Here is a 25,667-nt window from a genome sequence, read left to right on the forward strand (position 1 = left end):
GGTCAATAGGATTTTTTTTTTCTGAGTTAATCTTGTATCTAGCTACTTTGCTGAAAGTGTTTATCAGCAATAGGAGTCCCCTGGTGGAACTTTTGGGTCACTTATGTGTGATATCACACCATCTGCAAATAAGAATGCTTTGACTACTTTTTTTTCCAATTTGCATCCTCTTGATCTCCTTCAGCTGCCTTATTGCTTTACCTAAAACTTTGAACACTATAATTAATAGATATAGACAACCTTGTCTTGTTCCTGATTTTATTGGAATTGCTATGAGTTTCACTTCATTTAATTTGGTTTAACTATAAATTGTCTGTAAATTGCCTTTATCATGTTTAGGTATGTGCCTTGTATCCCTAATCTCTCCAGGACTTTTACCAGAAAGGGGTGTTGAATTTTGTCAAAGTTTTTTTTCTATATATAGTGAGATGATCATGTGTTTTTTTTCACTCAGTTTATTTATATGATAGATTAAACTGACTGATTTTTATATGTTGGATCACCTGTGCATTTCTGGGATAAAACCTACTTCATGGACGATGATCTTTTTGATGTATTATTGGATTCAGTTTGCAAGTATTTTATTGAGTATTTTGCATAGATGTTCATAAGGGAAATTACTCATAGTTCTCTTTGCTGAGTCTTTATGTGGTTTGTATATCAGAGTAACTGTGACCTCATACAATGAATTGGGCAATGTTCTTTCTGTTTCTTTTGTGGAAAAATTGGAGGAGTATTGGCATTAACTGTACTTTGAAAGTTTGGTACAATTCTGCCCTAAAACCATGTGGTCCTGGGCTTTTGTTGTTGATGCTGTTGTTGTTGTTGTTGTTGCTGTAAGACTTTTAATGAATGCTTCTATTTCCTTGGGAACTATAAGTCTATTTAAGTTGTTTATATGATCTTAATTTAACTTTGATAAGTGGTATATATGAAGAAAACTATCCATTTCTTTTAGATTTTCTAATTTGATGCAGTATGTATTTTAAAGTATGTCCTTATGATTTTCTGGATTTACTCAGTGTCCATTGTTATGTCCCCCTCTTTCAAAACTGTCGTTATTAATTTGGATATTCTGTCTCTGTCTTTTAGTTAGTTTGGATATTGGTTTGGCTATCTTGTTAATTTTGTCAAAGAACCAACTCTTTGTTTCATTAGTTATTTGCATTGTTCTCTTTGTTTCTATTTTATTGATTTCAGCCCTCAGTTTGATTTTTTTCTACTCCTCTTGGGTGTGCTTACTTCTTTTTGTTCTAGATCTTTTAGGTGCACTGTCAGGTTTCTAGTATGAGATCTTTCCAATTTGTCTAGGTACTAAGTGCTTTGAACTTTTCTATTAGCCCTGTTTTCATTGTGTCCCATATGTTTAGGTGTATTGTGCATTCATTTTCATTGAATTCTAGAAAGCCTTTTATTTCTTTCATTATTTCTGTATTGACCTATTTTTCATCCAGTAGAGAGTTGTTCAATGAGTTTGTAAACTTTCTGTAGTTTCTGTTGTTGTCAATGTCCAGTTTTAATTCATAGTGGCCTCATAGAATATAAGTAGTTAAGTCAGTTTTCTCGTATCTGTTGAGACTTGCTTTGTACCTGAGTATGTGGTCAGTTTTGGAGAAAGCTCCATGAGGTGCTAAGAAGAAGGTACATTATTTTGTGTTTGGGTGAAATGTTCTGTAGATATCTGTAAGGATCATTATAGTATCTATTATCTCCAGTATTTCTGTTTCATTTTTTGTCTAGATGACCTGGTGAGAGTGGGATATTGAAGTCTCCCACTATCAGTGTATGAGGGTTAATATGTGATTTAAACTGTAGTATTGTTTCTTTTACAAAAGTTGATGCCTTTGTTTGGGGCATAGATATTAAGAATTGAACTGTCATCTTGGTTGATGTTTCCTTTGATGGGTATGAAGTATCTTTCTCCATTTCTTTTGATTAGTTTTGATTCAAAGTCTATTTTGTTAGATATTAAAGTAGCTACAATAGTTTGCTTCTTAGGTCCATTTGCTTTGGGTCTCTTTTTCCAACACTTACCCTGAGATAATGTCTATCCTTGATATTGAGATGTGTTTCTTATATAGAGCAGAAGGGTGCATCCTGTCTTCAAATCCTGTCTGTTAGTCAGTTTCTTTTTATTGGGGAATTGAGGTCATTGATATTAAGAGATATCAACAAACAATGATTATTTATTTTTATTGTTTCTTGTTGTTATTGGTGGTGGTGGTGATAGTGTGATTGTGTGTGTGTGTGTGTTTCCCTTCTTTTGGTTTTGCTGATGTGTGATTAATTTTTTCTTGTATTTTCATGGGTGTAGTTAACCTCCTTAGGTTAAAGTTTTCCTTCTATGACCTTCTTGTAAGTCTGAATGTTTAGAAAAATAATTGTTTAAATTTACTTTATCATGGAATTTATTGTTTTCTCTATCTATGGTGATTAAATGTTTTACTGGGTATAGTAGTCTAGGCTGGCATCTATGGTCTCTTAGAGTCTTCAGAATGTCTGTCCAGGCTCTTCTGGATTTTAGAGTCTCCATGAAAATATGTAATTTATAATAAGTCTGTCTTTATATGTTACTTGATCTTCTTTCCTTGCAGCCTTTAATATGCTTCCTTTGTTCTGTGTGTTTAGTGTTTTGATTATTATGTGACAAGGGGACTTCCTTTTTTTCTTTTTTTTATTATGAATTTTTTTATTTATTTTACATACTAATCACAGATCCCCCTCTTCCCTCCTTTCACCCCTCCAGCCTTCCCTCACCCATCTTTCCCCATTTCTCTTCTACAAGAAGGTAAGGCCTTCCATGGGGTGTCAGCAAAGCCTAGTACATTCAGTAGAGGCAGGTCCAAGCCCCTGCCCCTGCCTCAAAGCTGTGCAAGGTGTCCCTTCACAGGTAGTGGTCTTCAAAACGCCAGCTCATATACCAGGGATGGATCCTGATCCTACTGCCAGGGTGCCCCTTAAGCAGCCCAAGCTACAAAACTGTCTCGATTATGCAGAGGGCCTAGTCCAGTCCTGCAGAGGCTCCACAAATGTTAGTCTAAATTTCATGAATTCCCATTAGTTTTGTTTGATTGTCTCTCTAGGTTTCCCCATCATGATCTTGATGCCCCTTGTTCATATAATCCCTCTTCTCTCTCTTCAACTGGACTCCTAGAGCTTGGAAATCATTATGGTGGTTTCTTAGAAAATTGGGAATCAATCTTCCTCAAGACCCAGCTATACAACTCTTGGGCATAATCCCAAAGAATGCTCAATCATATCACAAGGACACATGCTCAACTATGTTCATAGCAGCATTATTCTTAATAGCCAGAACATGGAAACAACCTAGAGGCCCCTCAGCTGAAGAATGGATTAAGAAAATGTGGTCCATATAAACAATGGAGTATTACTCAGCAGATATATATATCATGAAATTTGTACAAATGGATGGAAATTGAAAATATTATCCTGAGTAAAGTATCCCAGACTAAGAAGGACAAACATGGTATATACTCACACATAAGTGGATACTAGATGTAAAGCAAATAACCAGACTACAATTCACAGCTTCAGAGAAGCTAGCTAACAAGGAGGACCCAAAGAGGGATGCATGGATCGCTCTGGCAAGGGGACCTTCTTTTTTGGTCCAATCTAATTGGTATGATTCTTGTACCCTTACAGGAATGTTCTTCTTTAGGTTAGGAAAATTTTCTTGAAAATATTTTCTCGACCTTTCAGCTGGGATTCTCTCCTTCCTCCATTCCTATTATTCTTAGGATTGGTCTTTTCATAGTGTCCCCAACTTCTTGGATGTTTTGTGTCAGAAATTTTGTAGATTTAACATTTTCTTTGACTGATGTATACATTCCTTCTATTGTATCTTCATTATTCAATGCCTGAGATTCTCTCTTCTATCTCTTGTATTCTGTTGGTGAAGCTTGCATATGTAGTTTCTATTCAAATTCCTAAATTTTTCATTTCCAGAATTCCCTCATTTTCTGCTTTTTTTGTTGCTTCTATTTCCATTTTCAGGTCTTGAACAATTTTATTCATTTCCTTCAGCTGTTTGTGTTTTATTGGCTTTCATTAAGAGACTTATTCAGCAGGCCCTGTGGGAAGGCTCCCCTTTTCCCAAGACTGCAGGCAGACCCTGCAGTCTCCACACCCTGCCCCCAGACCCATTTGCCTGAGACCCCAGCCACTTCCTGAGACTCATAGACCAGCCTCCAGCTCCCATACTCCCCAGAACTCCCATCTGGACCAGAGGTGAGTGCCTGGGGTTATAGTCAGAGAGGCAACCACCCCTGGGTCCGACCCTTGGGCACCATCCTGGGAGGACCTGCCCAACTTGGCCCCGTTTCTGGCCAATCAGCAGGCCCTGTGGGAAGGCTCCCCTTTTCCAAGACTGCAGGCAGACCCTGCAGTCTCCACACCCTGCCCCCACACCCATTTGCCCTAGACCCCAGCCACTTCCTGAGACTCAGAGACCAGGCCCAAGCTCCCATCTGCCCCAGAACTCCCATCTGGACCAGAGGTGAGTGCCTGGGGTTATAGTCAGAGAGGCAACCACCCCTGGGTCCGACCCTTGGGCACCATCCTGGGAGGACCTGCCCAACTTGGCCCCGTTTCTGGCCAATCAGCAGGCCCTGTGGGAAGGCTCCCCTTTTCCAAGACTGCAGGCAGACCCTGCAGTCTCCACACCCTGCCCCCACACCCATTTGCCCTAGACCCCAGCCACTTCCTGAGACTCAGAGACCAGGCCCAAGCTCCCATCTGCCCCAGAACTCCCATCTGGACCAGAGCTCCCCTCCACCCTGGAACTCCCATCTGAACAAGAGACCAGAGAGACCCTCTGGTGGACACTACAGCCTCAACGCCTTGCCCCCACACCCATCTGCTGGAGACCCCAGCCACTTCTCGAGACTTAGAGACGAGTGTCCAGTATTCCATCCTGTCCCGGATCTCCCATCTGGAGCAGAAAGGTGCCAGCTCCCATCTGCCCTGGAACTCACATCTGGACCAGAGATTCCATCCTGTCCCAGAACTCCCATCTGGACAAGAGGAGCTCACATCTAGACAAGATAAGGAGATCCCAGGGACTTCCTGAGACTCAGAGTCCAGCCCCCCAGCTCCTATCCAGCCAGTGCTCTCATCTGGACCTGACTCCCATCTGGTCCAGAGCTTCCATCTGGACCAGAGAGAGGCTCCCTAAATCTGTCAGCTCTGTCTGGACCAAGTACACTGATAAGACCAAGAACGAACACAAGAGGAGATGGGCAGATGTCAAGGCAGAAGTACAAACAACAAAATAAAGAGCAATACAGCATCACCAGAACCTAGCCCTTCTGCAACAGCTATACCTGAACATCATGGAATGGAAGAAGAAGAAAAAGAAGAAGAAGAAGAAGAAGAAGAAGAAGAAGAAGAAGAAGAAGAAGAAGAAGAAAACAACCTTATAAGTAACATCATGAAGAGGCTAGAGCCTTATATAGAAGAAATCAAAAATAAAGTGGAAGAACAGACAAACAAAAAATGGGAAGAACGTTATAAAAAAAAACTAAAGGAAAGGAAAATTAAAGCAGAAGAAAACAATAAGTCCCTGAAAGAAAATCAGGAAAAAACAAGGGAAACAGTCCAAAACCTGAAGAGAGAAATAGAAAATTTGAAGAAGACACTAGCAGAAGGAATGCTGGAAATAGAAAATCTGAGTAAACAAACAGGAACTTCAGATGAAAGTATAACCAACAGAATGCAAGAGATGGAAGAGAGGATCTCTGGTGTTGAAGATACAGTAGAAGAAATAGATTAATCAGTCAAAGAAAACACTAAAACCAACAAAGTCATGACCCAAAATGTCCAAGAAATTTGGGACACCATGAAAAGACCAAAACTACAAATAATAGGGATAGAGGAAGGAGAAGAATACCAACTCAAAGGCACAGAAAATATATGTAACAAGATCATAGAAGAAAACTTTCCCACCTTAAAGAATGAAATGCCTATGAAGATACAAGAAGCCTATAGAACACCAAACAGAGTAGACCCCCCAAAAAAGTCCCCTCACCACGTAATAATTAAACAACTAAACGTACTGAATAAAGAAAGAACATTAAGGGCAGCAAAGGAAAAAGGCCAAGTGACTTATAAAGGCAAACCCATCAGACTAACACCTGATTTCTCAATGGAGACTTTGAAAGCCAGAAGGACCTGGACAGATATAATGCAGACACTAAGAGACCATGGATGCCAGCCTAGACTAATATACCCAGCAAAACTCTCAATCACCGTAGATGGAGTGAACAAGAACTTCCAAGACAAAACCAGATTTAAAAAATACTTACCCACAAACCCAGCCCTACAAAAAGCACTAGAAGGAAAATTCCAACCTAAGGAAGGCAGATACACCCAGGCAATCGATAACACCACAGCACTAAACCCCAAAGAAGAGAAGTACACAAACACTACCAGCAAATAATAAAAATAACAACAGAAATAAACAATCACTGGTCATTAATATCCATTAGTATCAATGGACATAATTCACCTATAAAAAGACACAGACTAACAGAATGGATATGAAAACAGGATCCATCTTTCTACTGCATACAATAAACACACCTCAAATTCAAAGACAGATACCTCCTAAGAATAAAAGGCTGGGAAAAGACTTTCCAATCAAATGGTCTTAAGAAACAAGCTGGTGTAGCCATCTTTATATCCAGCAAAATAGACTTCAAACTAAAATCAATCAAAAGAGATGATGAAGGACATTACATACTCATCACAGGAAAGATCCACCAAAATGAAGTCTCAATTCTGAACATTTATGCCCCAAACACAAGGGCACCCACATATGTAAAAGAAACATTACTAAAGCTTAAATCAGATATAAACCCCCACACATTAATAGTGGGAAACTTCAATACCCCACTTTCACCTCTGGACAGATCGGCCAAATAGAAACTTAACAGAGACATAATGGTCTTAACTGATGTTATGGCTCAAATGGACTTAATCGATATCTACAGAACATTCCACCTGAACAAAAAAGAATATGCCTTCTCAGCACCCCATGGAACCATCTTTTAAAATCGACCACATACTTGGCCACAAAGCAAATGTCAACAGATACAAAACAATTGGAATAACCTCCTGTGTTCTGTCGGACCTTCATGGTTTAAAGTTAGATTTCAACAACAGAAAAAACTACAGAAATCCTACAATCTCATGGAAACTGAATAATGCTCAACTGAATCACCAATGGGTTAAGGAAGAAATAAAGAAAGAAATTAAAGACTTCCTAGAGATCAATGAAAATGAATACACCACATACCCAAACTTATGGGACATTATGAAAGCAGTGCTAAGAGGGAAATTCATAGCACTAAATGCCCACATAAAGAAGCTGGAGAAATCTCATGCTAGTGACTTGACAACACACCTGAAAGCCCTTGAACAGGAAGAAGCAAAGTCTCCCAGGAGGAACAGACGCCAGGAAATTATAAAATTGAGCGCTGAAATCAATAAGATAAAAGTAAAGAGAACAATACAAAGGATTAATGAAACAAAGAGCTGGTTCTTTGAGAAGATCAACAAGATAGACAAGCCCTTATCCAAACTAATTAAAAGACAGAGAGAGAGCATCCAAATTAACAAAATCAGAAATGAAAAGGGGGACTTAACAACAGACAATGGGGAAATCCAAAGAATTGTCAGGTCATACTTCAAAAACTTCTGCTCCACAAAACTGCAAATATAAAAGAAATGGATAATTTTCTGGATAGGTACCACATACCTAAATTAAATCAAGACCAGATAAACAATTTAAATAGTTCAATAACCACTAAGGAAATAGAATCAGTCATTAAAAGTCTCCCAACCAAAAAAGAGCCCAGGACCAGATGGTTTCAGTACAGAATTCTACCAGATCTTCAAAGAAGACTTAATACCAATACTCTTTAAATTGTTCCACACAATAGAAGCAAAAGGAATATTACCAAACTCCTTCTATGAGTCTACAATTACCCTGATTCCTAAACCAAACAAAGATGCAACAAAGAAAGAGAACTACAGACCAATCTCCCTCATGAACATTGATGCAAAAATACTCAACAAAATACTGGCAAACAGACTCCAAGAACACATCAAAACAATTATCCACCATGACCCAGTAGGCTTCATACCAAGGATGCAAGGGTAGTTCAACATACGAAAGTCCATCAATGTAATATACCATATATACAAACTCAAAGAAAAAAACCACATGATCAACTCACTAGATGCAGAAAAGGCATTTGACAAAATCCAACACCCCTTCATGATAAAGGTCTTGGAGCGATCTGGAATACAGGGAACATACCTAAACATAATAAAGGCAATATACAGCAAGCCAACAGCCAACATCAAGTTAAATGGAGAGAAACTCAAAGCAATACCACTAAAATCAGGAACAAGGCAAGGCTGTCCCCTCTCCCCATACTTATTCAATATAGTACTTGAAGTTCTAGCTAAAGCTATAAGACAACATAAGAATATTAAGGGGATACAAATTGGAAAGGAAGAAGTCAAGCTTTCCCTATTTGCAGATGACATGATAGTATATATGAGTGACCCCAAAAATTCAACCAAGGAACTGATACAGCTAATAAAAACCTTCAGCAACATAGCAGGATACAAGATCAATTCAAAAAAATCAGTAGCCCTCCTATATACAATAGACAAACAGGCTGAGAAGGAAATTAGAGATACATCACCCTTTACAATAGCTACAAATGATATAAAATACCTTAGGGTTACTCTAACTAAGCATGTGAAGGACCTATATGACAAGAACTTTAAGTCCCTGAAAAAAGAAATTGAAGAAGATGTCAGAAAATGGAAAGATCTCCCATGCTCATGGATAGGCAGGATTAACATAGTAAAAATGGCGATCTTACCAAAAGCAATCTCCAGATTCAATGCGATCCCCATCAAATTACCAACAAAATTCTTCACATATCTGGAAAGAATAATACTCAACTTCATATGGAAAAACAAAAAACCCAGGATAGCCAAAAGAATCCTGTACAATAAACCAACTTCTGGAGGCATCACAATCCCTGACCTCAAGCTCTACTATAGAGCTACCATAATAAAAAACAGCTTGGTACTGGCATAAAAACCAACATGTGGACAAATGGAATCGAATTGAAGACCCTGACATTAACCTGCACACCTATGAACATATAATTTTTGACAAAGAAGCCAAAAATCTACAAAGGAAAAAAGAAAGCATCTTCAACAAATGTTGCTGGTATAACTGGATGTCAATGTGTAGAAGGCTGGAAATAGATGCACATCTGTCGCCGTGCACAAAACTTATGTCCAAGTAGATCAAAGACCTCAACATAAATCCAGTTACTCTGAACTTGATAGAAGAGAAAATAGGAAGTACTCTTGAACGCATTGGCGCCGGATATATAACACCAGTAGCACAGACACTGAGAGAAACAATCAATCAATGGGACCTGTTGAAACTGAAAAGCTTTTGTAGAGCAAAGGACATGGTCAACAAGACAAAGCAACAGCCTACAGAATGGGAAAAGGTCTTCACCAACCCCACATCTGACACAGGGCTGATATCCAGAATATATAAGAACTCAAGAAATTAGACATCAAAATGCCCAACAGTCCAATTAAGAAATGGGCTATAGAACTAAACAGAGAATTCTCCACAGAGGAAGTTCAAATGGCTGAAAGACATTTAAGGAATTGCTCAACATCCCTTATTATCCAGGAAATGCAAATCAAAATGACTCTGAGATACCACCTTACACCTGTCAGAGTGGCTAAGATCAAAAACACAGAAGACAGCTTGTGCTGGAGAGGATGTGGAGCAAGGGGAACTCTCCTCCACTGCTGGTGGGAATGCAAGCTTGTACAGCCACTTTGGAAATCAATATGGCGCTTCCTTAGAAAATTGGGAATCCATCTCCCCCAAGACCCAGCTCTAGCACTCTTGGGCATATACCCAAGGAATGCTCAATCATACCACAAGGGCATTTGCTCAGCTATGTTCATATCAGCATTGTTTGTAATAGCCAGAACCTGGAAACAACCTTGATGCCCTCAACTGAAGAATGGATAAAGAAAATATGGTACATATACACAATGGAGTACTACTCAGCAGAGAAAAACAATGACATTATGAGGTTTGCAGGCAAATGGATGGATCTAGAAAAAATCCTAAGTGAGGTAACCCAGACTCAGAAGGACAAACATGGTATGTACTCACTCATAGGAGGATACTAGATGTAAAACAAAGATGACTAGACTGTTACACAACTCCAGGGAGGCTACCTAGAAAACGGGACACTAGGAAAGACACAAGGATCACCCAATGACAGAGAAATGGATGAGATCTACATGAACAACCTGGACGAGAGTGGGAGAAATGAAGGGCAAGGTTTGAGGGAAGGGAGGCTTGGGGAAGCAGGAGATCCCAGCTGGATCAGGAACAGAAAGGGAGAACAAGACATGGTAGACCATGATGGATGAGGACCACATGAGAACAGGAGTGGGCAGAGTGCTGGAGAGGTCCCCTGTGATCCACAATGATGCATCCTCTGTAGACTGCTGGCAGTGGTCGAGAGAAAGCCTGATCTGACCTAGTCTGGTGATCAGATGGCCAAACACCCTGAGGGTCGGGCTGGAACTGTCATCCAGTGACTGATGGAAGTGGATGCAGAGATCCCAGTTGGAGTTCCGTGTGTCCAGTTGTTGATAAGGAGGAGGGACTGTGGGAGTGTTAATTGTCGAGTCCAGGATTGGAAATTCAGGGGGATGAAAGGCCAGACGAATGGAAGCACATAAATTGTGAAACAAAGGCTGTGGAGCCCCCAGCTGGATCCAGCCCTCTGGATAAGTGAGACAGTTGAGTGGCTTGGACTGTTTGGGAGGCATCCAGGCTGTGGGACCTGGACCTGTCCTTAGTGCATGAGCTGGCTGTTTGGAATCTTGGGCTTACACAGGGACACTTTGCTCAGCCTGGAAGGAGGGAACTGACCTGCCTGTACTGAATCCACCAAGTTTAAATGAATACCCAGGGGAGTCTTGGCCCTAGAGGAGATGGGAATGGAGGGGAGGGGAGGGGGGGAAGGTAGCGGTGGGGGCGGGAGTGGGGAGGACAGGGGAACCCATGGCTGATGTGTAAAATTAAAACACAAATATAATAAAAAAGGGGGGGAGGAAATAAATGAACATAAAGTAGAAGCATTATGGACATTTCCCACAAGAGGGGGGATAAGGGACAAGCTAAATTAAAAGATGAGATAAAAATACAAGTATAGTTTGCACACTGAAAAAGAAAAGAGACTTATTCATTTCCTCTTTAAGGACCTCTACCATTTTCATATAGGTGGTTTATGGTCTTTTCCTTGTGTTTTAGCTATGTTGAAATGTTCAGGGTTTGCTGTCGTAGGATATCTGGGCTCAGAAGGTAACATACTCTCCTGGCTGTTATTGATTATGTTTTTCACTGGACTCTAGGTATCGAGATTTCAGTCATTATAAGTCTAGGTGCTGATTTTGGGGTGTTCAGGAGGGGCTGGTCTTTGGGATACACAGGATGCATGGACAGGGAGCAAGGGAGGCCGAAGCTGGCAAGAATCTGAGGGATTGAGTCTACTGGGGAAACAGAGTATGGAGAAGGTCTGTACACAGCCTACCTTGTCTTCTGGTAGGCATGGCCTGTGATTGAGCAGGGTATATCGACCTGAGTTGGGGAGTGGGACACAGCAATGAGTAGGGGGAGGGATACCAGGAGGTGGTGGTCTGTGGAGGAGGCATGGAGATGTGGGCAATGAGCTACAGCTGGTATTCTGTTGCAGATCTAGAGATAAGCCTAAGGGATTAGATCTGCTGGTGGAATAGAAAGAGCAGAGAAGATCTGCTGGCAGGCTCATATTTAATGTTTTTATGGGGACAAATGAGACCATCTTTTAGCTTTATGGGGATACACATTCTTCAACCTATAGATAACTCCCCTGACCAACTGATGCATTAGTAACACCCAAGAATAATGACAGTGACTATGAAATCACACTAATGATTGCATATGCCTTATAGTCTCCTACAGTTTACAGCACATTTCTGTAAATTTTATCACGTTAGAGTCATGACTCCATAAAGTGCATTGAACTTCCTGGTGGAAGGCAGTAAAACCTAATGCAATTTATTTCCTATGTGATACTCATATAAGCTGTTTCCATCATGCACAGTTTCCATTACTTATTTATCCCGAGTCCCTTCACAAATAAGACCCCATGAAATGCCAAAGGCAAAACAAAGCAGATTAGAAACTTCAGATAATAAAATCAACAAATTCCTGTTTTAAAATAAATTTTTATAAGAAGAGTTTTTAGATTCTTGGAAAAGTTACAAAAATGAGTTCCTATTACCCTACAAATGTGTCCCCTATTGTTGGCGTCTTATATTCATGTCACACTTTTGTCCCAACTAATAAGTCAATATTGATACCTTGCTTATTTAACTGATATTTCATTCATTTCCACCCTTATTGTCATGTTTCTTTTTATGTTACAAGACTCACTCAGAGTGCATTCAATACTTAGTCATTATGGCTACTTTTCCTCTGTTCTTTGAAAGCTTCCCAGACTCTTTCATGTTTTCTTTCTTGAGCTAGACTTAAAATTCCCAAGGAGGAGGCTCTCAGAGCAGAAGTACTGTCTGAGTATAAGTCTGAGTAGGTGATCTCTGGTGGTGCAAAAATTTGTACCGACTGAGACCGTGTTTGCCAGAAAGCTTCACTAGAAAGTTACACTTCAGCCCTTCCCAATGCCTTACATGCAGATAAGTTGCTAACTTGTGCCTATACCTTAGGGAAGGGACCCAAGGGCCACCTCTATAAGGGAGAGCAGCCCCATAAATTATTTGGACTTTTCTATACAGATTTGTCTCTGCCTCATTTCCTGATTATTCAATCATTCTATTTATAGAAATGTTTTTGTGAATATTATTTTATGCATTATGTAACAAATCCAATAAGTAATATATTATTTATTTTGTTACTCAAAATTGTTCAGCTTTTGCTACAAGAACTTCAAGTTTGGATTAGTGCATCCTTCTGACATACCGTGTAGTATTAGGTTTTTTGAGCATTGTTTTTTTCTTTCCAGGACTACTAAACATTGGCGAGAGAGTCTAACCTGAAGCCCACAGGGTACATGCATTCTAGAATAGGTATGAATAGCATATTTGTTAACTGCAACATCATGCTACACTATCAAAAGTCTTGTGGTGAGACTTTTTTTTTCATGTTCCTTACTCCAATACTAGAAATGACAATTTCTCCAAAGAACCCTTGCTTCTTCTTAGATTACTGTAGCATTTCTAAATTTCCACTGGGATAAGTAGGACAGTTATCCTACCAAGGCTGGAGCTTGAACAAAAAAACTGAGATGAGTAAAGAATTCTGAACCACAAACATTTATTTTATCATAATTTCTACTTAATTCAGTAATTACCTTGAGTTTTTAAAGTCCTTGAGTAGTTCACAGTCAAATCAAAGTTGAATAACACAAACACTTTCAGTAAGTCAGTTGAGGTAGCTCTAATTTTCTGTGTCAGCTTCTCAACTCAGCCTTTTACTCTGTACTTTACCACTTGGGAAAGTGTCTCTTCTTACTATTTGCATTCCTGACTCTAATGCTGAGATTTTCTTTAGTAACAGAATTAAAATATAAAAACATAAAGATTTTTAAAAGTCTAATAACATCTTAGTAAGTATGTATGGCTTAGCTTCAAATGCTTTAAAAAGTGCATTCCACTCAAAAATTGTAGACTAATCTTCATACAGTCTCAAGCACCTCCCAGGCAAATACCAATGAATCAATCAAAGGCAGAAATTTGTGAACATGTACACTGAGACTTATATTCTGGGATGTCTAGATATAGTTTATTATCATAAAACAATTATTAGGGACCTGGAGAGGTAGATCAGCAGTTTAAAATACAGATTGCTCTTCCAAGAGGACCAGAATTTGGTAGTCAGCACACATATCAGGGATGCTCACAACTGTCTCTACCTCCATTTCATGGGTATTTGATGACCCCTTCTAGCCTAAGCAGGTATCCGTCCTCATGTACACACACACACACACACACACACACACACACACACACACACACACACGAGTTTTCTCCAGTCCTGCCCAGAACCACAGACCCCACACCACTTATAAAATAATCACTCAGAAGCTTATATTAATTAAACTGCTCAGCCATTAGCTCAGGCCTACCACTGACTAGCTTTTATACTTAAACTCAGCCCATTTCTGTTCATCTATATGTCACCACGTGTTCTGTGGCTTTACCCGTTGCCTTTACATGCTGCTCCCTGGACGGCAAGCTGGCATCTCCTGACTCAGCCTTTCTGTTCCCAGAATTCTCTTCTCTGTTTGTGTTGCCTATACTTCCGGCCTGGCTACTGGCCAATGAACATTTTATTTATACAGAGCAATATCCACAGCATACCCACACACACAAGCACACACACACACACACACACAATTAAGACAATAATAATACAAAGCATTTCGATCTCCCATTGCTCCCCACTAACTCCTTTTAGATCCACTCCTCACCTCCTAACTCCCTCACAACTTCTTGCCCTCCATTTTTGTTTTTGTTTTTTAAATAACTCACAAAGTCTGATTCATATTACCTGTGTACTCATGGGTGTGGGGACAAATATGATAAAAATATACTGTATAGAATTCTCTAATAATTAATAAAATTAAAAAGCATAATAAAATAAATATTTTATTAAAAATAATAATATTTTGAATTTTTTATCCGTGGATTCTGCTGGAGTATCTGATGCAGGCAAGCACTGGAGGGCTCCTGATGCAAATCACCCTCTGGAGCGATGGAAGTATCTTTCTACTGGCACTTTGAGGGACCTGATCTGGTATTGATGTGGGCCCGGGGGTTCTGTTTATGTCTTTCCTCAGGACAGTGAGGTTCTTTTGTGGATTCCTACGCATGTGTGCACCCTATGGCTGCTGCTGAAGCCCAACATGGCAAAGACCTATTGGGCCTTTGTGAAAAACTCTCCCCTTCTGATGCCAATGGGGATTGAGAGCCCAATATGACCAGCTTTGGCAAGCATTAACGTAAGCCTAGGAACTGTAGAAATGCAGTTGGATTCTCCAGAAGGTAATGTATGGTAACTGCTTTTTCAAGTGAGTTTGAGAACATGTCACCCAGACACCTTGGAGATTAAGGATAACCCTGAAGGTCACTGACCTTCATTTGTTAACATCACCATGCCAGCTAAGCCTTTTTCATTTTCACAATCCTCTTCAAGCTGATGTAGTACCTACTTTTCAGGAGTGGCTCTGTGCAACATTTATTGGCCTCCTGAAATTCATGTAGCCCCCTTTAAAGATACCTTAAAATTTATGAGCCTGAATGTAGCCATTATGAGACAATTAGTTCAGCTCCTTGTGAGCTGCCTGTTTTTTCTTTATGGTTCTTAGTTGTTCTTTTGCAGAGCTGCCAGGCTAAGTCATGCTGGGATCAAGAAAAATGGGCCTTGGTGGTTCGTGTTCCTGGAGTTGTATCCATGAAAGTGGATGCCCACATGCTCCAGAAGAGAATTTGACATCACTGCTACCATTGTTGCTGTTATAGCAGTGGTGGCCACTGCTGCTACTGTTTCTGGGATTACCATTTCATAATTGGTTACTACAGCTATCACAGTGGAGGCCCTGGCAGCAAAAGTAGCTACCACAGTTAGTTAATCTTTCATTCTATTGGACATGATAAATTTAATTCAATAGTTATATACATTTTGATTGACTTTAAAAGTTATAAATTTATAAACTCAAGTTCCATTTGCTTTTGGGATACCATCTTACAAGGACTCCAATTTGAAGTAAGGCTCGTTAAGGAAGGGAATGGCTCAGTTGCCTTTAGCCTACTGGCTATGGGTGGGTTAGGACTTCTGTTGGTCTTTTCTGTGTGGAACACACAGATTGCAAGCCCAGCACCACTTTGAGATCTTTGGCAGCAGTTAACTCTGCTGTTCTCACAGGATTGAGCCTATATGGTAATGAATATTCAGAGACTGGTAATGCCTGGGGGGTGCTCATCAACCTAAGACAGAGCACCTGTGTGGCCTGGGCAGGTGTCTCCTTGACAGGTAAGGTGACCTGCTAACATCCCACTCAACCTAAGTCAGAAACTCATTTTTTAGTAAAAGGGGGGACCTGAAGGGCCCTGACCCCCGTTTTGGGTAACTGTTGCCTTGCTTGCTTACCTTGACCTTGATATCCTCCTTATGCTAATTCCCTGCTGGGTTCCACCCTCCTGAATGCTTAAGGGAAGTTCCTTGTCTGTGTATCCTGCATATTGGGCATTAACAGCTTTGATGCAAGATTGTAAACATCCACATCCATAGCAAACTTCTGCCCTCTGGGGTTCTCCCATTGTGCTGTAAGCCTGTATTTAAGACCTCCTCCCTCCTTCAATAAATGGCATAATAATAATAATAATAATAATAATAATAATAATAATAATATCATTTATCAAAAAATGATAACCTTAGCTAACACTATTTTTAAATAAGCAACAGTGAAATCTGGAATTACCTTGAAGCTAGTTGATCATAGCCTCAAAAGGTACATGGAAAAATAACAAATTGAATGAGAAAATAAGTTCTTTTGAATGCCTTGGCTCATTATGAATGTGGTACTTTGGGTGCATGATCTGCCAGAGTTAAAAGGACCTTAGAATTACATAAGACAGGTTTATAGAAAAGGAAATCACTCAACAGATCATATAAATGGCGCCACTCATAATTGGTGAATACAAGTTTGGGGGCTATTTAGAAAATTGATATATAAATTGTTAATGAGGGCCAGGGATGCCAGTTCAACTGACATTAAAACAATATTTAAGAATCATTCATTTTTTCTTTAAAATATACATTTTCATGGTAAGAGGCTCAAACCCAAATATAAGTGTCTCATTTGTTAGAAATTCATGTTTAATAGATTCCTGGGTCTGTTTCTCTACTGAAAATTAAATTTCTCAGCTGAGAGTCATTATTTTTTAGATGCTATTTTCATTTCTACCAGTATATGACACACACATTTTAAAAGTATTCAGACATATTCTAGCATCATTTCTGACAATTCTCTCACCTACTCTTAGCCAAACATAGCTCTGCTTCAGCTCTCCATCTAAAGAGGGTGAGGTCAGAAAGAATGCTCAATCCCCTCCAGCTTTAATGTTCTATGATCCTGCCCATTGTCCCGACTCTTCTTTTATAAACATACTCCATGTTGTATGTATGTAGGTATGAAAATCATATGTGTTTCCATGATTACTTGTCATCCTTCTTCAGAGGTTTTGTCCTCCAACCCTATAATATTTAAGATGGAGACATTTAAAGAAAGACATTTTCCCACGTAGAGAATTAAATTCTAGGGCACACAACTTTGTTATTGTGTGCTCTTTGCTTTTTTCCACATTCACATTCACATTACACAACTGATGTGAAGCCAGTGGTAATGCCAGGACTACGGCGGGAATTTAAGGAGTTAAGAAAATGTGCATCCAGTTGTATATCTTAAGCTATCAAGTCAGTTAGATCTTGAGATAACTGTTATTTTCTTCCTTTAGTGGTGCCTTCTCACCATATGTTCCTTATCTGGCATTTAGTGATAGCAGGCGGCCTATTTCTTTTTCATCATTTTCTGAACAGCAGGATGTAAATAGCATAACCTAAACCAACTGGGCATGAAGGTGTTAACTCCCTCAGTCCTAACGAATGCACACCATATGCATATGTGAAATTGGCCTTCTGGTTTTGGGTTTTTTTTTTTTATTCTGACCTTGAATTATTTTTCTCCTTTTTTAAAAGAAGGTATAATTTAGCCTTGCATTTTTGTAATGATAGTATTTTTCTTCAACTCAAAAATATTAGTTACTTGTTTTTCAATATCCACCCTCCTCTCTGAGTTCATCACTAGGAGAGAAAAATTGCTTCATATTATCTTAAGTAACATTTAGAGGAGCCATCCGTCATCAGCTGAAATGAACCTGAACATGTCTCCAATGAGATGCAGAGCCTTTAAGCACACCAGCTGGAAGGCGTTTACAGATTCATTTTTCTGGCTTCATGGAAAAATCTTTCCAGTCCACATCTGTGAAGGTTTCATAATGATTTGAGTGATGTGAGTTTTGTGTGGCACTGGGGCACCAGAAACATTTCAACCACCCTGAAGTATAGAAATGTGACCCAATTTAAGAGCAAGAACCATTTTCAGTCAAACACATCAGGCAACTCTGCCCTCTGGCTTATTATTGATTTAAAGGCTACTTCTAATTTACTAAAAAAGCAGCTCAGAGCATGCAGAACCTCTTTTGTGTGGCATCTCTTCTCAATGATTGCTTCATTATGACAATAATTTACCTTGAAATTGAAAGAGCTATATATGTCATTGGTTCAACCCTACAACTTTATAACCAAATAGAAGGTTCTACTAGAGTGAAGGGATTACACAGACCTCACTCCTGCCTTGCAACAATGTGAGGATGAAGCCCAGGTGGTTCTCCTGTAAACACCAGGCTATTTCTACAGTGTCCACTGTATCACTGTCCTTATTCTTTCAAAACCACAAGTAAGCACAAAATGTTCACACACTCTGTTCATATGTTGAGCCATGAATACAAACCAAAGGTGATATGTAAGGCACTATAAATACACATTTGTTTTGGTTTTTTTTTTTTGTGTGTGTGTGTGTGTATGACAGAATTTTCCTCCTACCTCAGCCTCTGTTGTGCTGGGATTGCTGGTCTAGACTGCCACATTCATCTTGGTATAAATAGAATTTTAACAACACTCTTCCTTGGTCATTTTGACAACTACATCTTTCCTGCAGTAAGTAATATCACAGTCTGATATGTTTTGGTATGATGGGAAGATCACCATGAAAACTGATTGTTGATATTTTGTGCAGGGGGAAAAAGGTATTTAAAACTTTAACCATGTCAATATTTCAAGTTAGTTTTAACTGGGAATCTGTTTAGGAGAAAGAGAAAATTCGTTGTTGTTATTGGTTAAAGATGCATTCCAAAGGGTCTCAGGAGCTCCAGCATTCCAGACATCATTCTCCTGCAGCTCAGAGCTCCAGAGGCACAAGAACTACCAAGTTCTCAAATACTCTAAAGAGAAATCTAGCACCTTAACATGTAATGAGTGTCTTTAACATGAAGTCAGATCAATGTTCAGCTTCCACCTTGGTCATTTACCAATCATGCAATGTGAGGGAAATAAGTCTCAATTTTGACTTCTTGAAAATAAGAAAAGACAATTCTAAGATTGTGATGAGGATTAAATCATAATTCAAATCTAGCTCATAAGGAATACTTTTAAAATGGAAATTCCATTTCCACTGCCTAAGAATCATTTCTGCAGTCCAGTCATGTGATTGCTTTGGAACAAATTATCAGAACGATGTCAGGATACATGCCTTAGAAAAGCAAAAGAAATATTGTGTGTAGCGCTATCCTCATAACTGCAAAACAAAGTATGCAAAGATGAATGCAACAATCATTGTGGGGAGCATAAAAAGACGCAAATGGATAGTTCACGTGAGAGGTGGGTGAATTATATAGAGGCAGCATTACTGGTGAAATTATTAAGGCCACTCCACGTAGTTAAAAGGGAGCTTTATTTTGTGGCATAACTTACAAATGAAGGGACAGGTAGATTGTAGGGTCTGCCAAGGTATGGTGCAGTCCGGGGGTGTTCTCAGGAGAACTCTGCTCGGTCTACCTCCAGCGTCCAGGGGCCGGGCACCAAGAGATCCTTCTCATTTGGATCCTGGGTCTTCAGCCTCTCTCGGACCTGCCTTGTGGGCGTGACCATTACCGAAGCCTCAGTGGGGGTTGGAACTTCCAGGTCAAGGCTGGAATGGCTACCCACTACACAACACTGATGAGAAATGACTAGAAATGACAACAAATAAAAATAAAACAGTATATTCACTGGAAGAGACAAAAGAGGACTAGTCTTAGACAGGGGAGAGGACAGACAGACTGAGCTCATCCATGGAGTTTAAAGGGCTGTTACTCTCAACTAACAGGGGCGTTCATATAACAAAGTTAGGCATCCAGACTAAGAAAGGCCCTCAAGTGCTGATAGACATAGGTCCTGACTATTACTACTATGCCATCCTTGTTGCAAATATTGCCTCTTTTTCACATAGAAATTGGAAAGTTTAGAGGCTTCTCTAGTTCCATTTTCTTTCCAACTATACACATATTTGTGTTAAAATATGTATATGTATCAGTAACAGTAAATAGTAGAAAAGAACAAAGAAAAAAAAAAGAACTCTCAAGATGTAGATTAGCCAGAAGTTAAGAAGTTTTAAAGCAATTAAATAAAAAGAAGAAAAAAAAAAGACTTTGGGACCCAAATGCCTAAAGATAACACATCAGCAAAATAAAGCCTAACTCGTGTGTTTCAGTTAAGTGAAGCAAGACTACAATGAACCTATCAGAAATTTCCAATTGAATTACATACACAGACTTTCCACCTGGATAGTACAGTTGAGGTGAGTACATAACTGCAACCAGTTTTTCACCTTTGCTATACTCCTAAGTTACCCTGCTGGAGCCACAGATTATAAACCAGATTTGTGAGCTCCTGGAGTTATAAATCACAGTGTTCTGAAGTTCTTTGAAATGTTTATCAGTTTAATTGCTATGTGTGTGAGAGGGGAAGGGAAAAAGAGAGAGAGAACATATATGTCCATGTGTGCTTGCACATCTCTGTGCAAGCATGTGAATACCAAAAGGCAATCTACGTCTCTCACTTGCCTAGACTTACCTGATTTTCCAGTGGGCCACAGAGTTACATCCACCTGTCTCTGTCTCTCCAACACTAGATTACAAGCACACACCACATCTCGCTTCTGTGGCAGTATTCTAGCACTTGAACTCAATTTTCATGCTTACAAGGAAACAACGTTCATTTCTGAAACTATATTTGGATATATATATTTACTGTGAAGACATTCAAATATGTGGGAAAATGCGTGATATGGAGATCCTTCAACCCTGAACAGTTGGTCATATTCATTATTTATTTTTCATAAAGAAAACAAGAGAAGCATTAGTTTACCAGTATTTGAGGTTGTTGTCTAGGTTGAGTTAAGGTAGGGACATCCTAGAAGGACATCAAAAAGTACCAGCTGAAAATATGGCCAAATGCATTTGGAAAGCCACCAATTTTAGCAACCCCAGCACAGTCAGCTACCCCTCTCAACGTAAGAAAAATATTTATGCATATGCTAACCTTACCATGACTGATCTGACAAATCAATATGGGGACTATTAAGTTCAGAGATTTAACATCTCCATGAACTGTTGCCTCACTCAGCAGATGCTGAGGGTCTATGTAGTAGAATACAAACAAGCAGACCTACAATTGTTGGTAGAGCCTTTACCATATACTATGAGACTGTAATTAAGGCTTCCAATCCCTCAGTTTCCTCAGTAAAGTGACACTCATTCAGCACTTCTTTGTTGAACAGTACTTCACACTCAGTTCTGCAGTTGAGTACTGTGAAATATTAAGGAAGAATGAAACATATGCATCTCCCTCCTAAGAGCTAGGACAATCTTTGTTCATTTTCCAGAATATAAAGACACTGGCCACAAAGTCAGCACTTCACTTTCTTAATTAAGAAGCCACATTTTGTCTACTTATCAATAGAATTTTGTCTTAGGAAAACAAATGGAACGTGCAGGAATAGATTTATATCTGTATTTACATTTGCATATTTATTTATTTTGATTTTAAAATTACTTTTACCCAGAAGACTTCAAGTTACAAGTCACCAATGGGCTTTTCTACTGTGAGTCTCAGCTAGATACCTTTTCTGCTCATTTATTTGTTTCTGCCAAGGTGTCTTTTTGGCTCAGCCTTACCTTAAATGGGATTCTTGTTTCATCTTTTTCCTTTTATTTTTGAGATTATAATATAATTACATCATTTCTCTCTCCCATTTCCTCCCATCAAACCCTCTCCTTGCCTCTTCCTTCTCTCTTTCAAATCGACAAATCTATGGCCTCTTTTTCCATTAATAGCCACATATATATATATATGTGTGTGTGTGTGTGTGTGTGTGTGTGTGTGTGTGTGTGTGTGTGTGTATACACATATATATTCCTTACTACAACACCATAGGAAGAACTACAGACAACAAAGGAATGCTAGAAGTGGGAGAAACAGTCTCCCAGGGAAAAGACACCAATTTGTTCTCCAGTACAAACTGTCAGCCCTGAAAACACATACATGAGTAATGTTATACAGACTGAAATCCTAACAGTTATGCATAACAGCTTCTCCAAGGAGGCCACATGGGTTCCCATTCCAGCTCTACAACTAGGAACTTGGGACTGTGAATGAGTATGCCTTCATTTTCTCCACTGCAAAATGCAAGTATCCGTCTCCCACTCTGTCATGAAAATGAAATGAGGTCTGTAAAAGACTTTAGAAATATGTTGACATATGTTAGCTATTGTTATTAAAATTAACCTGCCCACACCAATCATATTAGAAGCACCAAGCAACTAAAGGTAGTTTAGGGCTTGTTTTTGTGGTCAGGTGCCTAATAGCCAAGTTATGATTTCTCATTGATGCTAAGCCATAGACTCATATTTATCTGTGATGCTCAACCCGGAGACAGAACAAAAAGCAAAGGAAACTATATTGGCTTAGGTGTCTGTAATGGGGTTGATATAAATTAACTTATATATGGATGAACTAAGGAAATGACACACATTTTTGTAGTGGTAGTTGCTCTGCCCATAACCTTGGGCTATATGGCCCAAAGGAGGCAATGCTTCCAGCTGTGTATGTGAGCTCTTATAAGGAAAGGAAGAAGGGTCACTTGCCCCTTCTCCCTGCTCCTGCCTGCAAAGTGGATTTGCTCCTGGTCAGATCAGAGGATAACTTCTGCTGTCTTCTTTGCTCCGTAATCATGAGTGTATTTCCTCAACTTACATCTTAATAAATTCTGTTATCCATTTAATAGACTCATGTGGATTGATTGTAATAAGTGGCACCCACGTGACAAAAAGACCCCACACTCCCTGCAGTTCCTGCCCGAACTGCCTCTGCAGCAGTGGCAGCAGTTGGCTTAGAGGCTTGTGTGCTTGCTGCAGGTCAGCCTCACTAGCACCTGAGAACCACTCTGAGCCCCTGGCGTCCCTACTGGGGCTACTTGCATGACCAAACCCTAAAGTACTAGGGCAGCTGCTGCTGAGTTTCTCTGCCCTGCAGAACTTGTGAAGCCCAAGACCCTAGGAAGGACCTGACCCCTGCTCAAGTGACCAGCTGCATACAGCAGCCCAGCAGGGAACCTGTAGACCAGGCAGCTCATGTGGTGTGTGAGTCAACCACCCTCTGGCCAGGTGACTCACAAGGCAGCCCTAGATGCCTTTCTAGTTCTCAGCTGTTCTAGAATATAGCCAGCAGTTCCAATGGAAAAGCTGATTGAGAGAGGAAGCGAGGATCCTAAAACAACAGGATAAGACCAGAGATTTTGAGATCTACCAATATTAGATTCTTGGTGAGGGATGTTTCATTGATAGAAATGTACAAACCACTTACAATGAGCATACAATATCCCTATGCCATACATCAGCTTTAAATGCTTGGGAGGGAAATTCCAGAACCAGGAAAACCAACTGAGGTATACACAAAGATATTCCAAGGATGACAAGAACCTTTTACTGACTTTTTACAAAGACTTACAACAGAAGTAAGACAAGTATTAACTGAGTCCTTGGCATTTAACAATGCTAATACAGAATGCAAAAGGATACTTATGCCATTAAAAGTTACATCAGCTCCTTTGGAAGAATGGATTCAGTATACTAATGGTGTTGAGCCTCTTAACTACAATAATGAGGCTTGTATAGAAGAGGCAATTTCCAGAGGTGGAAGAAGGCCTTGAGGTATTAAATGTTTTAACTGTGGTACACCAGGTCATATAAGTAGAAACTGTACATGGGGTGCTCCTAGAAGCAATACTCCCTCTAGAAATAGCCCAAACAGGAGACTCCAAACTTCTGGATTAGGTAGAAGATGCGGCAAAGGCCAACATTGGACCAATGAGTGCAGATCAACAACAGATACACAAGGCAACCCTTTACCAGTGGGAAACACCTCAGGGGGCCTCTTACAGGCCCCCAAATTGAACATGGTCCAAATATTTCCAGCCACTGTGGAGGAAATTCCTCTCCAGGACAATTAGATAACCCAGTGTCTAATGTAAAGAACAATACTGCACTGGATGATAGAACATCTCTGATAGTTGAATTAAAAGTTCCAAAGAACACAATAAAATGAATATTTTGGCATACTTCCATAAATGAACAAAGACCAAAGTTCAGATTTCGAATTAATGGCATTGTTATAGAGGGCCTGGTAAACATAAATGTGGATATGACTATAATTCCACCAAAACCATGCCATCCAAATTGGCCTCTTCAAGAGGTAGATGTCAGTTTCTAGGGATTGGAACCCTATTTCAGGAAAAAACAGCGTTTGAGATGGGTGGATGTATTGGGCCAAAAGGACAGAGAGAAAGTTTGAAGCCATATGTGGCAAATATACCAGTGAATCTTTGGGGCGAAGATCTGTTACAGCAATGGAATACCCAGATTAAAATTTTTCCCATCTCAGAAAAGGAACACAGACCAATGCATGTTCCTAGGAATAATATTATAACATGCTATTTAAAAAAAACAGCCACCAACTGTTCATGCTGTATATAAACAGGGCACAACTGCTGTTGAACTCTCAGAAGTACCAACAGTCCTACCTTTAAAATGACTAACTGATAAACCTGTCTGGGTTGGACAATGGCTGTTGACAACAGAGAATCTACAAGCTTCAGAAGAGCTGGTTCAAGAACAGTTAAATGCTCAACACATTGAAGAATCTACCAGCCCTTAGAATTCTCCTGTATTTGTTATTAGATAAAAGACCAGTAGTTAAAGAATACTGATAGATCTGAGAGCTATTAATAGAATTTAGCCTATGGACTCCCTACAGAATGGGATGTCCTTGCCCTTTCTGCTGCTCAAAGAATGGCCCATAACAGTTATTACCTTAAAAGACTGTTTCTTTACCATACTTTTACAAGAAGATGATAGAGAAAAATTTGCCTTCACAGTACCTAAATACAATCCTCAGCCAGTCAAGAGATATCAATGGAAAGTCCTCCAACAGGGAATGTTAAACAGCTCTACCCTGTGCCAGTATTTTATACAAAAACCATTGGTGATAATTTGTGTGAAATTTCCATAATCCATAAGTTATCATTGTATGGATGATATCTTATTAGTTCATCCAAAATTAGGTACCTTAGAAAGCATGTTTGAAGAAGTAAAAGTTTTGCCTTGCTGGGGTCTACAAATTGCTCCTGAAAAAAAAATACAAAGAGGAGATTCCATTAATTACTAAGGATATAAGATAGAGCTACAAAAATTAGACCCCAAAAGGTACAACTCATGAGACATCAATTGCAGACTCTTAAAGATTTTCAAAAAAAAATGTTAGGAAGAATTTCCAACTTACAGGGTATCATTGGAATATC

The sequence above is a fragment of the Onychomys torridus genome, chromosome 6 (assembly GCF_903995425.1).
Source record: "Onychomys torridus chromosome 6, mOncTor1.1, whole genome shotgun sequence".
NCBI lineage: Eukaryota > Metazoa > Chordata > Mammalia > Rodentia > Cricetidae > Onychomys > Onychomys torridus.